The 18,110-nt window shown below is 37.0% G+C and overlaps 1 protein-coding gene across 1 annotated transcript in view; it reads right to left on the bottom strand.

Annotated features, from left to right (window-relative positions):
* Positions 1-6,183, bottom strand: part of SCN7A (sodium voltage-gated channel alpha subunit 7) — an 82,786-nt gene extending 76,603 nt beyond the window's left edge. Inside the window, exon 1 of the mRNA XM_045559277.1 lies at positions 5,948-6,183. The gene's annotated coding sequence lies outside the window, so the exon portion shown is untranslated. The remainder of the gene's footprint in view (positions 1-5,947) is intronic.
* Between the last annotated feature and the right edge of the window lie 11,927 nt (positions 6,184-18,110).

Below are 18,110 nucleotides of genomic sequence, written 5' to 3'. Positions count from 1 at the left end.
ACATAATCAAGACTCATTTCAATGAATGCACCCTTTTATAGGCTGTGATATGGAGGCAATGGGCACCCTCACATAGTTCAAGTGAGAATGTAAATTGGTGCAGTTTTTCTTAAGGTCAACTTGTCAATAGTTTCTCAAATAAAGTTTTATGTATTCTGTGGCCCAGAAATTAAGCTGCCTTATGAAAATTCTTGCTGAAGTTTGAGAAGTCATATTTGCAAAGATGTTTATCACAATATGCTTTTAATTTCAAAGACCAGAAACAAAGTGTCTACTCTAAGGGCTGGTATAATAAATTCTAGTATGTTGCTACTATGGAATACTAGTCAGTAATAAAGAGAAATGAGATGGTTATATCTGTGCTCATATGGAAAGTTTCACTCAGTCAAGCGGAAGTGAAAAATATAAAGATGAGAACAACTTGCATTGTTCACTTTTGAATGAAATGTTTTATAATGATAACATATGCAGAATTATACATGCTAGTGTGCACATAATGTTTCTACCTCTGGAAGTAAGTAAACTATTTTATTTATAGAAAGGGACTAAAAAGGTGCCAGAGGATTCTGTTGCTTTCCAGTTAATATATCCTTATCACTTGCATGTAGCTCACCATGTTATTACTATAGCCTAGAATTGAAAGTTTGCACACTCAAGTTTGAGGAATAAAGTGCAGCTTGACTGAAATGGCACCAACCCACAGGAATTTTTCAGCCATATGTGTAAATAGATGTTCTTTAAATGCCCCTTGACTTCAACCCACTTGATTTTCTGCTTTTGAACTATTTTCCACTCTGGTTGGTTACTTCCAGTTTGGCTTTGATTATCTGACACCTACTGTTTTACTTGTCTCTGGCATAGAGTTTACCTAGCCTGCCTTAATTGACTTTTGCCACTTTGTTCCTGGACCTGGATTCTGCCTGCAGCTGTTTTCTGCTCTCAGGTCAACCCATATTGGCTTCAGGTTCTACTCTTGAATATATCCACTTAATTCTGAACTCAACTCCCTCACTCTGACAATTTCAGCCAATACATTCCTAGAATATGTTATCTTGCGGAAGAAAATTATAAATAAGCAACTTTCTCAAAAGCGTAAGTATGCATTGTCATTTTAAAAAGTTTTATTGTATCTTTAATTGATAATAATTGTATGTATTTATGGGGTACAATGTGAGGTTATGATAGATGTATATATTGTGGAATGATTAAATAAACTAATTAGCATATTAATTAACCCACATAATTCTTTGTGCTGAGAACATTTAACATCCACTCTATTAGCATTTTGAAATATGCAATGCATAATTAAGCTATGATCACCATGCTGTGCAACAGATCCCTGATACTTATTTCTCCTGTCTAACTGAAACTTTGTACACTTTTACCAGCATCTCCCCTTTCCCCATCCAATCCCTCACTCCCAGCCTTTAGTAACCACCATTCTACTCTGTACTTCTATGAGTTTAATTTTTTTAGATTCCACATACATTTGAAATCAAGCAGTATTTGTCTTTCTGTGCCTGGCATATTTCACTTAGTATAACATCCTCCAGGTTTATCCATGTTGTCACAAATGGTATATATCCAAGGGAATTGAAGTGACTATGCCAAAGAAATATCTGCACTCCCATGTTCATGGCAGCATTATTTATAATACAATAGCCAAGATACAGAAGCAACCTAAGTGTCCATCAACAGATGAATGCATAAAGAAAATATGATATATATATATAAATAATACAATGCTATTCAGACCTATAAAGGAAATTCTGTCATTTGCACTGCCATTTTGTTTTGATTATAATTCTTAAAAATTATAATCTAAGCATTCCTCAGAATTAAAAAGCAGAAACACAGCCTAGTAAACAAATGAGCACCAGCATAAATCCAAAAGAACATATCCTTTTGTTCATGTGAGCTAAACTCCCCTTGAAGTCTGGTGAACTTAGATTCTAGTGATGGTTCCTTAAAATAATCAGGAGCTGCGGTCTTTTCAGGTATCTACTCTTCAGGAAGAAGGAATGTAGGTCACATACATTCAGAGTGGCACAATCAGCTTACACTGGAAGAGTAGACATATGACAATGTCTTGAGATTAACACCTAATCTCAAATTCGCTTGCTAGAATGAATCCAAGGAAAGCTCAGTGGAAGTTTAAATGCCTGGAGAGGATGCAGGAGACAGTTAGTCCCTGTGGAAGATGGAGATTCACCAGGGTGAGCCCTTGCGAATGGCCAGGCAATGGAGGCAGGGAAGGGTTGCAGGAACATGAAGGAAAGCTGCCTCTGTTTTAAATACGCCCACTTGAGCTTCTCTATGACAACCTTATGGTTCACTAGCAGGGTCCCTTGTTTCTATGGATACGATAAAACTTTCCATGCTGTGTGTGTCCAGCCCACCAAAACAAGCATGTTTGGGGAAAGCCAGAGTCTCTCCAGAACTCACTGTCCTTATGACCCTAGTCAGTCAGACCCTTGACCAGAGGAATCCTGCCAGAGGCCATTTAAGAGCTCAAAAGGGAAGAATACATTCTTGCCCCTGCTAGAGTAATACACGACAGATCCTGTTATGAACGTAACTTATACACTCCCCAGTAACCCTGAAACCTTTTGGTCTACGGTCTTAGATGCTACTGGAGCTATGAAATACTTTTTTTTGTTTTTTTTTGTTTGTTTTTTGTTTTTAATTCCAGAACTGGCACATTCACTGGAATCCTGGAGGCTTCTTATAACTGGCTATTTACCTCCATCTAACTCTATCTTCTGATAACTCTGAAAAAGTCTATCTGCTTTTCCAGGATTTAGTCCCTTCCACCCCCAAAAGCTACTCTAACTTCTCAAATGTGACACCAAACATACAGATACCCATCCCCTTCTCAAACTGGAGAGCAACTAGAGAGGAGCCTTGAGACACATTAGGATGGGCATGGTTTTTGTCTCACTCTGAGGAGTTGTCTCACTCTGAGTTGGGCAAAGAATGTCCAACATAGTGCCCCAGGGCCAACTGAGGAGAGCAGACATCGACCAGAGCCAAATTTATAGCCTGTATTCAAGTGCTTAGACCCTGTAACCTCTGGGAGAACTCAGGGAGTGAGAGACTGATGAACGGGAAGACTCATGCTAGCATTTAAAGCAGAACAGATGTAATATTCCACTCAACACAATTATTTTCAACAAGTGTCTATGGCCCCCATATCAGCATCATCTGCTGCTCTAGCCTAAAACCAAATGCCCCATCCTAATCCCAGACCTTTCAATCAGAATCGCCATGAGTGGGAGCCCAGTTTCAGCATTTCCATCAAGCTCTTTCATGCAGACACAGGCTGCCACCTGACTCTCCCCACCATCAGAGCTGTCCACAGAGCTAGTTATGCTCAGCCAGCACCAGGCCAAGTCAATCCAGTTAGAAATATTGCATAAACATCTGGGATATCTGTTTGCTAGCAATACCAGGATGGACTATAACAAGATAAAGCCTAGTTTATAAACAGCAATGATTGAACAAATGTATGGAAATCATGATCTTAGCTGGGTCACAAGATATGCACCACTGAAAAATATCACTAGGAGCCCTCAGAAGAAGTCATTCCCTTTAACCTCAAAGGTTTCCTCTTCCAATATTGCATAGATGAGACCTCATTTACCCAGCATTGGTTTGCCCACACTAACATAGGAGAAGGGGACCAACACAGGCAAAAATAAGATCAGTTTGTATAAGTTAGTCCTATGTGATGATAGGTGACTGTGCATTGCTGATAGCTTGTGGGGGTGGACAGATTTCCCTCTAGCTACTGATCAATATGATACTGGCTACTGGAAATAACAGGCTCAGACTCCCAGAAATGAGGAATGTTCCTTTTACATTAGTGTCTCCACCATAAGCTTTCAAGGAAGAGTCTAAGGTAGTACATAGAGAATTGTTGGTCAGTCTCCAGTTATAGATCTTAAGCCACTGAGATCAAGGGCTACGGTGTATTATGAGTCTTCTTTCCTAAGTAAGGGATTGGGCAAAATATTGTTGTTTCCATTTCTAGTATGCTTTGGACGTGTATTCATCCTACTTGGGCAAAATCAGTAAGAATGTATATCAACTACCAAACCCTCTACTACGTGAGGCTATGGAGACAAGATGCCCAGTTCCTAAGTGCTTGGCTGTACCTCCAGTTCTCCAGTTGAGACTGATATGCAGCAGCAGGCCTAGGGGCCTGGCTATGCCATGTGGGATCCATTGGCCCCCATTCCTGAGCTTATGTCCAGGTTAGGTCTTTCTCCTCTCACTTTAAACATAATCACAGGAAAGAAGGGACTCACAGTACCTCTTTCCCAAGTGCAAGATTTTAACAAATCTCTACAGTCATGAGTGAAATATTTATGCCTCACCTTTGATTTCTCCTATATTAATTAATAGATCAAATAAATTCACCAATATCCAATATACTGATTGTTTCATCCCCAGGAAGGAGGACTACACACCTAAAACAAAATTTAAGACTAAAAAGAGAAGCAGGGTGCAGCATATCTGCAGAATATTAAAAGGTGTTTAAATATGAGTAGCTTGCCGAAGCATACACTTTTGTGAAGATAGAGGCTTACAGGTTAGAATATACTTTAAGCTGTACAGGTGGCAAATGATGGATTTGAATTCCACTTCTTCTAGTGCATTCTAGAGAGGCCTGTCAAAGCCCTCTTTATTCTTATATTGAACTAGACTTAGAATGAGATCTAGAATAGTGAAGTAGATAAAACAGAATAATTCCTTATACAAGCAACAGTTACACAGATTATTATAGTTTCATAAAAGCCTTCATGTAATCTCTGTCAATTAGTCATTAGTAGGAGTTTTTGATGTGTCACTTATAAATAAGAAAAATAAAGCTTAATTAAGTTAAACAGTTGGCTTCATTTGTACAAAAATGGAAATCAAGTTTCATAATTCTAAATCCCAAAGACTTCTTCATTGGACCTCCTGCTCAATCACTGATTAGCCAGGTATCTCCAGAGAATTACTCCTATGGGCCTTATCTTCCTTACCTGTAAAAATAGGAGCTGGATTATACAATCTTTAATTAGAGTTAGTCATAGGAGATACAGTGCCCAGGAATCTGTTTGCTATGGGACCCAGTTTCCTTCTACTTTGCCATAAACTATGCTCCTGAACAGTAACGGGAGAAAAATGCCACAAATAGCACCACCCAAACTCCTTCCATTTTAAGGTATTTTTCTGGCCAGTATCCAAACTTGACAACATCTTTCCCACTAGTGAAGGGGGCCCATCAGCATGTCATTCCACCTGGATTCATCATTTGTCTTGCTTTGACCCATGTTTTGAAGGTATCATAACCAGAGTCACGTCATCACTTCTGAAAGAAAACATCCAGAAGATATGCATTTCACAGAGCTAAACAATACTAAAACAAAAACCCTGTCGATCCAAACAATACCAAGATGCCCAGCTGTTTAAACTGAACACACCATTTCCAATTCCATCAAATTGAGGCCTCTATTTTATACTGACAATTCTTATATGAAAAGCATCAATCTTGAAATCATGAAGTTGCTTAGAATTACAGACAGGATTCCTAGAAGTGTAGACCAACCTGCACAACCTTTCATTCCTTTCATACCGTCAGTGTGTCATGTAATATAAATCATCGCCATATAGGGTTTCTAGATATCTTACACTAACAGAGCATCTTGGTTTCAGAAGCTTACCTGGTGGGACGAGACAACAGACGACACAAACCACAAACCGGGCAAACATCCACAGATCACTGCTGTTCTTGAAGTAGCTCTCTTAATGCACGTCCAGAATCTTAATCTCCGTCCTGCTGGGGACCCTAAGGGTGTGTGTGGGATGGGGCAGGTGGGAGTGGGTGGGAGAGGCCGGCAACAGATGATAGCTGTCACCATTCTAGGACTGGACACAACAGCAAGAAAAAGGCACTTACTTGCTACCGAGAGACAGGTCTCCACCAGCACCTGCGGGAACCCTCAGAAGCAGGGCTCCTTGGAGCCCCTTCCTCCTCCTGGGCTGCTCTTTCTTCCCGGATTGGGTTTTCTGAGCTCTGGTTGCATAGGAGGTGCTGTTAGGCTGGCGTCTGTCCTCGTCAGCTGTGGCTCAGCGGTAAAGGGGCTCCCCTGAATTGCAGGTTAGAATGCGAGTCACTGGGGCGGCTCCCCAGCCACTGACCCAGAGACCCTTCCTGCCCAAATGGCCAGTGGAGCGGCGCCCGCTGCTTGGAAGCTGTTTTTGTCTCCTTCCCACTCCTCCCTCCCCTCCCCCAGACACACCACTCTCTCCCCCGCCCTCGTCTCCAGGCCAGTGCGCGACTTCAGCATCCAGATCGGGCGTGGGCGGCTGATATTGGCAGAGACCGGCTGCAGAGGCAGTAACGGCGGCAGCTGTGGCTGCTCCACCACCAGCTGCCAGGGAAGGGAGGGAGCAGGAGGAGAGGGCATCGGTGAGGACAGAAAGTGGGGAAAGGACTGGGGGGCGTGAAGGAATGGAGGGGCTAGGGAACAGCCAGGCAGGGGAGGAAGAGCAGCGGCAGCTAAGTTGTGGGGGTGGGAGGAGTGAACACGAGGGCCAGCAGGAGACAGGTAGAGAGGAGGACAGCAAACTCAGTTTCTTTACCTCCAGTTGTTTTCTCGCTCCCCTTGCCTAGCTGGCCCAGCGGAGCTTGCAGGGGCAATTGTCAGCCTCCAGCATCCGAATCTGGACGTTGCTGCAGATGAGAGAGTGTGGTGCTGCTCTTGTGTGTAGGTGTGTAGCTGTTTAGGACGGAATGGGCTGGAGCTGCTACAGCCTTCTTGCTCTAGATCTCTTTCCCACTCTGGTGATTTGAAACACGGGGGATAGAGGAAAAATTATGTCTATTTTAGAAAACTGGGGCATTACAGTGTAGTTTGGGGGTGAAGTAAAGAGGTGTGGGGCCTTCTTTCCCAAAGGGAGTTTGGAAAATTTTGCCACACCTTAAACATTCATTTGGTAACCCCGTCTTGTCCAGACATCACATCATTTTATCCAAAAATACATCAACAGATGCCTTTGAATGATAAGAACTTCTTAAAAATTTAACCTAATACAATTATCACACCTAAAAATTAACAGTAATTATATTGTAGGATGAAACATGATTTCTTTGTAACAGAAAATTTATGGAACAGAAGCTTCGCTTCTCCACACTGTGTGGTGACAATGCAAGTAAAATTTCTAGTGCATAGAACTTTCCTTGGCACAATCCGATTCACGCATCCTTTTTCATCAGTAAAATTCTACATATCTTTCACTACATTCAAACATAGTATCAACTTAACAAAGCTAATAATACCAAATGGTTACGAACTTAAATATTTGAAATGAATAAAAAGAAGTACTGCTTTGGATAATGTATAATGAGCAGGTGATAGATCCCAAGACATTGAGCAAAGTCACAATATAAAACGAGGCCAATATTTTGGATGGGATTGGATTTATATTCTGAATTGGACAATCGCTTTTTTGTTGTTGTTCTGGAACAAATATTTTGCCACCACTGTTTGATAGCACTGTTCAATTGATCAATGGATCAAAAGAAAAATTGGCAATTATTATGATCCTAATAATGAGTTGAGGAACCTCTCACCCTCGCTGAGCTTCTCCGCAGAGGGAAGGGTGCAATGGGTGAGGCTGTTTTCCACACTTCTCTTAAGAATCTTATAATCTTCTCTTCTAAGCTATGTTTCCTGGGTATGTATTCAGAAAGTGGAATCTCTAGACCCACATACTCTGCCTAGTGGAGAGAAAAACCTGCTCTATCACACTGCACTTGAACCAGAACCAGATAAGCCCCTGGGGACATCACTTTCCTTTCAGCCTGTTTAAATGAGGGCTGTTTATTCTAACCTCAAAGATATCAGTGTCAGGATCACAGATGGGCTTGGTGTTTTTATTGGTGGCCCACATTGTCACATCCAGGGTTGACAAAACTTTGTGTTAAAAAGACAAGCAAACAATTTTCTTAAAACATAAACAAATCAAAACTCTTTCTTTGGAAATATGTCCTCCAGTTATACCTTCCTTTTCTTCTTCTTGTAGCAATCCTTCTCTGACTTTATGGACACTCTTACTTATTAAGAATTTATTTTGTGGTTGACAGTCTTTCCCTTCATCTGAACTCTTGCTTTCATTCTTAACAAATTTCACATCCATTTGGATGCCAACAGGCATTTGGAAGAAACATCCAACAGCCTAACTTGTGATTTCCTCCCTTGTAGATTATCTTTTTCTCCATATCACCTCAGCTATTAATTCCTACACTCATATTTTGAACCTTTCCATAGTTAGCAATTGCTTTGTTTTTCTCCACATCACTTATCTGTCATGCTAAATATCTATTGCTTATTTGTTTATTTTCTGTCGTGTTCCACTAGAATGCATGTTGAATGACAGCTGGGACTTAGTCATTCTCTATTATACAATAGTGCTTAGAACAGAGGTTGTAATATAGTACATACCCAGTAAATTCACTAAAGGAATGAGAACCAAACATGACCTAATCCACTATGTGCTTCCTGGAAAAATGTGGTGATTCACCAAAGGAATAGACCACAGAGCCCATGGAATATAAAGAACATGAGAATTGTTTGTTGATCTGTTTCCATCCTTCCTAATCTCTGGTATTTATATACTTTGATGCTTCTGTAATATATAGATATGATAATTTCCCCTGACTACAGAATCTTGATACAAAAAAGCATAGGCCTGCCTCAAAACAAATGGTAAAACTAAGAAGGTCCAATTTTGTCTATGGGGAATGCCAAGGGACTTAGAGAAATGAAGCAATCAGAGTCAAAAAGAAGTTATGCTTTTGATAGTAGCCATTCTAACAGGTATGAGGTGATAACTCATTTTGGTATTGCCAAAAACAAGAATGATAAGTGTTGGTGAGGAGGATGTGGAGAAAAGAGAACTCTTGTACACTGTTCATGGGGATGTATATTAGTACAGCTATTTTGGAAAATAGTATGTAGGTTCCTCAAAAAACTAAATATAGGATTGTCATATGATTTAGCAATCCCACTTCTGGATGTATATCCAAAAGAATTGAAATAAGTATGTCGAAGGGATACCTGCAATCCCATGTTCATTTCAGCATTATTCACAGTAGCCAAGATGTAGAAGCAACCTAAGTGTTCAATAATAAATGAATGGATAAAGAAAACGTGGTATTTATACACAGTTTTATACTGTACATCCTTTAAAATAAAGGAAATCTGTCATTCATGACAAAATGGATGAAACTAGAACACATTATGCTAAATGAAACAAGTCAGGCACAGGGAGATAAATACCATATGATCTCACTTAGGGGTAGAATCTAAAAATGTCAATCTCCTTGAAACAGAAAATAGAAAGGTGGTTACTAGAGGCTTGAAGGTGGGAGTGGGGGAAAGGGAAGATGTTGATTAAAGGGTACAAAGTATCAGACTGTGTCAAATGCTTGAGGTGAGGGATACCCCAATTACCCATATTTGATCAATTCACATTATGCCTGTATCAAAATATCACATGTACCCTATAAAAATATACAGCTATTATGTATCCATAATAATTTTTAAAAGTCTCATACTGGAGGACTAAATTTTAACATTGCATGGTAACCATAGTTAATAATAACATATGGTATATTTAAAAATTGCTAAAAGAATAGATTTTTAATGTTTTCACCACAAAAAAATGATAAGTTGGTGAGGTGATAGATATGTTAATTACCTTAATTAACTCTTTCTACAATGTATATAAATGAAAGCATCACATTGTATCCCATAAATGTACACAATTATTATTTGTCAATTAAAAATAAATAAAATAAAATGCAAAAAAAGTTGTGTTTCGTAATATATATTCAGAAGGTGGAAGTTCTAGAGCCACATTCTCTGCTTTGTCAAGAGGGAAACCTGCTGTATCACACTGCACTTGAACCAAATAGGTCCCTGGGGGCATTACTTTCCTTTCAGCTTGTTTAAATCGGGGCTGTTTGTTCTAATCTCAAAGATGTCCATGTCAGGAATGTGGATGGACACTTCCCTTACACTTATAATAGAATAGTAAGAAATAGATACAAGTTTTAGATTGCTGTCAAAATCCAAGTCTAGATTTTTTAAAGATGAATGTAATATAAATCATTGTAGAATCATGTCTCTCTGTATCATTTAAATTTTATGATTCTTTAGAGTTCCTATTTTCTTTTGCAAATGCCAATTAACTTTCCAAGTGTCATGTGCAGTATCACTGGCATATACCTACAGTATAATTATACAAACACGCTGTTGCAACACGAGTCATTTCTTTAACATGATTTTTATGGGTATAGCATTGTACTTATGATTCTGATTATCTATGTGCTCGAGTTCCTTGGAATTGCTCCAAGAAATCCTTGCCACAGTCTTCAACTCTGTCCTAAGTTTCAGAACCAGAATTTGGACCTGATCAGTGAATAAAACTGTAAAGAGCTGTTTGATAATAGCAGAGAACAAAATAAATAGCTTGTGAAAGAATAGGTGATAGAAGGTAAGAGCCAACTTGGGCTCCTCTACAAAAAATAGGTAAAAAAACTCTTTTAGAGCATTAATTATTAGCTGATAAATTTCTAAACTGGTTCCAATTTCTCAGATCCCCTGGGGTCTATACATAAACACATTGCTCAGTTTGACTTTTTGAACTGTACTTATCTTCTAAAGATAGGTATAGTTAGTAAAGAATATCAGAAAAAAACTCAAATTTAATATTGGAAATCAGCAGAGAAAATATGTCAAACATTTCACTAGGAAAAGTCACATTCATATAATATAAGTGGGACTATTTTATGTCTATACATACTTAATAATATTTCTTTGATCCCAAGAATCAGATTACAAAATTCACAGGCATATTTGGAATTAGCATTCAAAATATTCCTGATCATAATACATTGAAATACATTTGCAACATCATGTCTAACAATACCCTATCAAGTAATTCTCAGCCAGCCTTGGCAAAAGCCCAGGATACTACATTTTCAAATGAAAAAGTAAAATAGAAAACTCAGATAATTACAAAGTTGCAACTTGCCATATATTTGGAAGTCCTATTGCCATTTGTGTGCATATATGTGAAATAGTTGAATATGTGCATGCCATGTGTAACAGTCAGATTTGACTGCTATAATAGAAACCTAAAATAACAGTGGCTTAAACACGACAAAAGTTTATTTCTCTCAAAGCTAGTATTGTAGGTATAAGCATTTTAGGCTTCAAAATACCAAGGAGTCAGATTCTTTCAACCTTATTGATTTGTCATTTCTAGTGCACTATCCTCATTTGCATTATTCAGGATTGTTTTCTGACACATTTATATTCTAGACAGTGGCAAAATGAAGTAGAGGAAACCAGAAATTTTAATTTACATATTCTTGAGTTCATATCATGTTGGCTAGAGTTTAAACTCATAGACACAGCTGGTTACAGGAAAGGATGGTGAATGTCATATTCATTTCGGTGCCTATTCAGTGGGCTAAAAATTGAGGTTTCTACTAATATAGATAAAGGTAACAACAAATATTTGGGGATGACTAGCAACTTTTGCCATACCATGTCTCAGTCTGCAGCTGGCATTTTATTTCAACTGGATACCCCTGACAAATTAGGAAAAATGTTGTGACTTTCAAAGATTTAAGAACTTACAAAAGCATAATCAAATTTACCAATAAGTATTTCTCTCCATCTAAATTAGAATGATCAGGCAAGGAATTCATATTGAAGAACAACCAACTGAACAGTATAGTAATAGATTATAGTTTGTTTCCTCAAATTCATTAGGTTTCACAGTCTTATATTTCTTTCATTTCCATCATTTTGTTTTTGGTTTGATAACAAGATGCCAGCTCAAAAAGTTTTCTCACACATTTTCCTCTCCTAAATTTTTCAAGACAAGGAATACAAAACCCAGAAATTCTTAACTACATTTTCAGTGAAACTATGAAACATCTGTGAAATCAAAGCACACTATATGAAGTAGAATGTAGATGGAAAAATAATAAATTATTTAGTAAAGTGAAGCAAAGTAAGTCTAATTTAATTGTCTATAGAAAGTGATATTGGTGAGAATCAAGCTAATTCTCTCTGCAGACAGCTAGAATATCTCAGTTGTTAAAGATACCTGGTTATCTTGCAACTGGACAAGGTTGGATGCTGAGAACAGAAAGTTGTTTGAAAATCTTTAGGCCACCAAAAGTCCAGCTACAGCCCGCCCTATGAATTACTCTCTTCCTCAGCCTAAGGTTAGAAGTGTGAATCATAGAGTCATTTGCATCATAGAGTCTTAAAATCTGAAATATTAAACACAGAGAAGGATGAAGAGAAGTACTGTATGGAAAATAGGAACATTTTTGAAAGTTTGTATTCTAAATGATGAGACTCTTCCCCTCAGTCCAGATTCTTTCCCTTACTTAACAATCAGAAATCCAGTGATCAGCTGAAATAAAAAGGAAAAAAAATCCAGTGATCACACTTTATATTTCAGAAGGGAGATTCTAAAATCTTCCTCTGAAAAACTTGACCTGCCCCACAGGGTAGCTCTACTGATACTGGCATTTTGGTGGCCTCAGCAAAAAAATTAACTGAATACTGGACCATCCTAGAATAAAACCTTTTAGTCCACAAGATTTACTTCCTCAACTCCCAAACATATGCATAAATGTAAAGAGTATACAGTTGGTTTCTTAGTTATTACTAAATGAGAATCCTGGATATTTGAAGAATGCCTTCAGCATGACTGAAAGGAATCAAAACCAAACAACTGAAAGAAGTCATTCAGTAGAGGTAGAGAAAGAAGGGCACAGAAGAAAATTTAAAGGTAATATAATTAATGTGAGAAATAAGAGTGATATATCCATGGAACAAGAAAAATATGCTCATTTTAAAGGAACAGAATAGACAAATACTATATGATTTCACTTATATGTGGAATCTAAAAAAGTTTACCTTATAGAAGCAGAGAGTAAAACTGTGGTTGCCAAGGGCTGGGGCATAGGAGAAATGGGAAGAGGAGATGTTGGTCAAAGGGTACAAAGTTTCAGTTATAAGATGAATAAATTCTGAGGATCTGATGTACAGAATGGTAACTATAATTGATAATGTTTTGTTGTTTAATTGAAATTTGCTAAGAGAGTAGGTCTTAAATGTCCTCACCCCCCCACACACACGCATACACAAAGGGTGAGGGATTTATTTATTAATTTGATAGTGGTAATCATTGTAGAATATATACATACAGCAAATTGTTACATTGTGTACCTTGAATATATACAACTTTTATTTGTAATTATAGCTCAATAAAGTTAAAAAGAATTAAAGAAACAGTATATGAAATAACTCTTGGAAAATTAATCTATGATAGCTTATTATTGTTATGATAATTATTAAAGGCTTTGAATAATGAAATTGTAGAAATTGTCAAGAATGTATGGGTTAAAAGGACAAAGAGTGAACAGTTAACTTTACAGTGAAGAAATGTGACAAACCCCACATCTGCCAGGTGATCCAGGTCAGTATCAACAATCATAAATCGTGTGACATGATGAAAATGACAATTTACCTCTGTGGTCTATAAGAGTTTTTCCAACATTTTATTCTAGAATTCTTATAGTTTCATGCCTTAAGTTTAAGTCCATTATCCATCGTGAGTTGATTTTGTGAGCGGTGAGAGGTGCAGATCCTGTTTCAGTCTTCTATATGTGGTTATCCAATTTTCCCATTTATTGAATAGGAATTCTTTTACCCAGTGTATGTTTTTGTATGCTTTGTCAAAGATCATATGGCAGTATGAGGATGGTTTTATATCTGAGTTCTCTGTTCTGATTCATAAGTCTATTTCTCTGTTCTTGTGCCAGTATCATGCTGTTTTGATTACTATAGCCTTGTGGTAGATAGAGCTTGAAGTCTGATAAATGGATGCCTCCCAATATGTTATTTTGGCTTCAGGTTGCTTTGGCTATACTGAGTCTTCTCTGGTTCCATATAAAACATAGAATTATTTATTTCTAGATCTTTGAAAAATGATGTTGGTATTTTAATAGGTATTGCTTTAAGTCTGTAGATCACTTTGGGCAATATAGACATTTTAGCAGCATTGATTCTGCTGATCCATGAGCATGAGCATGATCCATGGGCATCCGTTTATGACCTCTGCTATTTCCTTCCTCAGTGTTTCGTAGTTCTCCCTTGTAAAGGTCTTTCACCTCCTTAGGTAAACATATTCCTAGGTCTTTTATTTTCTTTGTTTCTGTTGTGGAAGGTATTGGGTCTTTGATTTGGTTCTCAGCTTGACTGTTGTTGGCCTATATGAATGCTACTGATTTGTGTACATTCATTTTGTAACCTGAAACTTTGCTAAATTGATTTATCAATTCCAGGAGCCCCTTGGCGGAATCTTTGGGGTTTTCTAGATATGAGATAATATCGTCGACAAAGAGTGATAGTTTGACCTCTTCTTTCCCCAATTTGGATACCCTTGATTTCCTTCTCTTGCCTGATTGCTCTGGCTAGGACTTCCAGCACTATGTTGAATAGAAGTGGTGATAGTGGGCAACCTTGTCTGGTTCCAGTTCTAAGCGGGAATGCTTTCAGTTTTCCCCAGTTTATTACAATGTTGGCTGTGGGTAATATTCTGAAATAAAATATATACATATATACACATATATAAAATAAAAATTAAAAAGTAAAATGACTATTTACCTCTGCGATCTTCCTCCTAAAACCCATATCCCAAGACTAATTGTGAGAAAAACATCATGCAAATTCCAATAGAGTAACAACCTACCACATACCTGTCCAATACTCCTCAAAACTGTTAAGAACATTAAAACAAGGAGAGTCTAAGAAACTGTCACATCCAAAAGAAGTATATGACAACTAAATGTAATATTGTAATCAAGATAGGATCCTGGAATGAAAAAAGACATTAGGTAAAAGCTGAAGAAATCCAAAATAATTATGGACTATAGTTAATAATTATCCATCAATATTGTTTCATTAATTGTAACAAATGTATACTAATATAAGATGTTAGTAATAAGGGAAGCTGTGGGGGGGGGTGTGGGAGAGGGTGATATATGGGAGGGGATATGTGGTAATTCTGCATTATTGTCTCAATTTTTTTGTAAATCTAATATTTCTCTAAAAAATAAAGTATTACTTAAAATTGAAAAAATACAAATCAGTATAGTGAAGACTCATTGATAGATGTTAAAATTAGCAGGCGAATGTATAATAAGCAACACAATATTTTCAGTCTCAAAAAATCTAGCTACAGGATAGGTATTAATTACAAAGGGAAAAATAGCAAGTTTACAGTGGCATATCCTGGAAGGGGCCAACTTGATGAAATGATCCAAGTTAACTTCACCAGTAATAAGACCTGCATATGTTATATTCCTCCTGATATAGAGCACTGAAAAGATAACAATACCACTTCTGTGGTATTTTGCCAAATGTGCATAAACTCAATCTAATCAGACAACCCATCAGACAAACCACAAAATAACCAGTCAGTACTCTTCAAATCTGTCAAGATCATGAAAGGCAAAGAAAGACCAAGGAATAGTCATAGATGATAGGAGACTAAGGAGATTTGACAATTCTGTATAATGTGGAACTCTGGATGAATATTGAACCAGAAAAATGACATTAGTGGGAACTAGTGAAATTCTAATAAATTCTGTAGGTTAATAACAGCAAGAACAAGGGATTTTACTATAAATGATATTGGTTTTATCAATAGCAACACTGGAATCTAGAAAACAGTGGAATGGTATATGAAATTTTCCATAGAAAAATTATCACCAATCTAGTATTCTACACACAGCCAAGCCATCAATAAATATGAATAATAATTTTCAGACATGGAGGTTCTAAAAAATTTATTTTCCAGGCACTTTTTCATATCCTATGTAATCTTGCTTAAGATGTTACTGGAAAATGTAACGTATCCAAAAAGGGAGCCATACAAAAAAGTTCCTGTGATCCAATAAATAGAGTTTCAACACATGAGAAATGCACAGAGCCATTTCCTAATGATGTGAATGGATTTGCCAGAAGAGAGATGCACAGTGGCCTCAAGAGCACCCAGTTTAGATTGAAGGTGGAGGGACACGTGGTATTTGATAGAAAAATTGAAGGTAGCAGACTACTTAGCCAAAGGTTAAAAAGAATTAAGAAATGTAAAAAGTTATCCAAATATTAACTCTATGAATAACAAAATATATATATCTAAAGAAGCATGATTACAGTACTATCCTTGACTTTGCAGAATCATAATTATGACAATAACCAATGTAGGTTTAACCAGTGTCATATTGCCACGGTGGCAGGATGTTTGCATGGAAAGGTAATGAAAGAGAGATATGTTCATTTTCCATAGTAGAAATGTTATAGATAATGTCTAAAATTGATGAATTAGAAGAGCATATAAACATCTATTATTTGTAAATTTGGTGGAAAATTACAGCTAAAATGATTTAAAGGGTTAGCTATTGGGAACAGAATTCAGAAAGATGAGAGACCTTTGACATGTTTTTTAGGACTATTTAGCTTTTAAAACTATGTTTATGTTTTACCTTAATAAACATAAAAACAAATTGAAAATAAAGTTAATGTATAATTTTCTAGGCACTAATCAGGCCAATATGAAGATAGAAAAAATGTCCAACTTTTCACTCTGAATACTGCTTTCTCTCTTTAATCTACATGAAGAAAAAATGAACTTGGGGCCATATATATCACAAAACAACTATTCAAGAAATGACTCTGCAAAGAGATGATGTCCCCATCTTTTCATCACGTAAGTATGAAAGAAATTTCCAGAAAAGCCACCAGATCTTTAATTGGCTCTTCTGTTGTTAAGGGAATATTGCACTTATAGCTATAGCCTAAGACATTCCCTTCCATCATTCTTCCAAACTCCACTCCCACATGCAGTGAAACCCTCCAGACAGGCCATAGACCCCACCTTGTCACTTCCCCTCCATTGGCAGCTCTCTCTCAGAAGTAATTGCACTCCTTGCAGAAAGAGAATAGAATTATTTTTCAGGATCCCACCCTCAACATTACAGCTCATGGAGGGAACAAATCCTGAGTGAGTCAACAGTCAACTCTGAATGAATTGCTCCAGTAGGAGCAACTGCATCTCAGTTTCACAAGTATCAGCTGGGGTAAAAAGTTGATCATCTAAATCCATCATTCAGAAATGTTTATAAACAGAAAAGAAATTGAATTTTTCCCTCAGCATATTATACAAAAGCAGAAGGAATTATTACTTAATTATGAGTCAGGTACTTCCCAAATAGTATCTCAAGCCATCTTGCCTTTTGCTTCATAACTTCAAATCTTTATCCTTCATTTTTTAAATCCTTAGAGAATCCTTTGCTGCCTCCTAAGGGATCCAATTAGCTAGCCCAGCTATGAGCTTTGATATTACTTATTGTAATTAAGTTTCTAATCATGTCATTATTTGTTTAATTTATATCTTCTTCCCAGAATGTAAAACCCTAGGAGTCACAGAATATATCTCTTTCTTATCACTACATCTTAGTGTTTTAGACACTCAGATGTATGTATGCTGGTTTGGTTGGTTGGTTGCTTAGTTTTGACTAATAGATTATAGGAGTGAACAGTTAAAATTATGAGCTTTGGAGACTAAAGAATTGTTGCATATGTTAAGCCACCTGTAAAACAAGATAATAATGTACAGTACCTAAGACTAAAGTCATTGGGAAGATTAAATGGTGCAGTTACAGTAAGACTCTTTAACATGGTAATTACTTAATCAATGTTACATTTTATTACAGATTAATCCAGAACAATCAGACCAATAATAGAATAATAAAGCAATTTCCAAACATCTAACTTTAGTTAAAATAAATATGGAATGTTTAAAAAAAATAGTGCCACGTTGTCATTAGATAGGCTTCCTAGGAACTGTGACTGGTTATTGTAAAGTATAACAAAGATTTTGGACATGCTGGAGAAAGATGGAAAATAAACAATAAATCATGAAGAGCAAAGAAATGTAAGATTCCCAAATGTATTAAATGT

This window comes from Lemur catta, chromosome 8, assembly GCF_020740605.2.
Source record: "Lemur catta isolate mLemCat1 chromosome 8, mLemCat1.pri, whole genome shotgun sequence".
NCBI lineage: Eukaryota > Metazoa > Chordata > Mammalia > Primates > Lemuridae > Lemur > Lemur catta.
The sequence above is the reverse complement of the archived record's forward strand: the minus strand, read 5'-3'. Positions and strand labels throughout refer to the sequence as shown.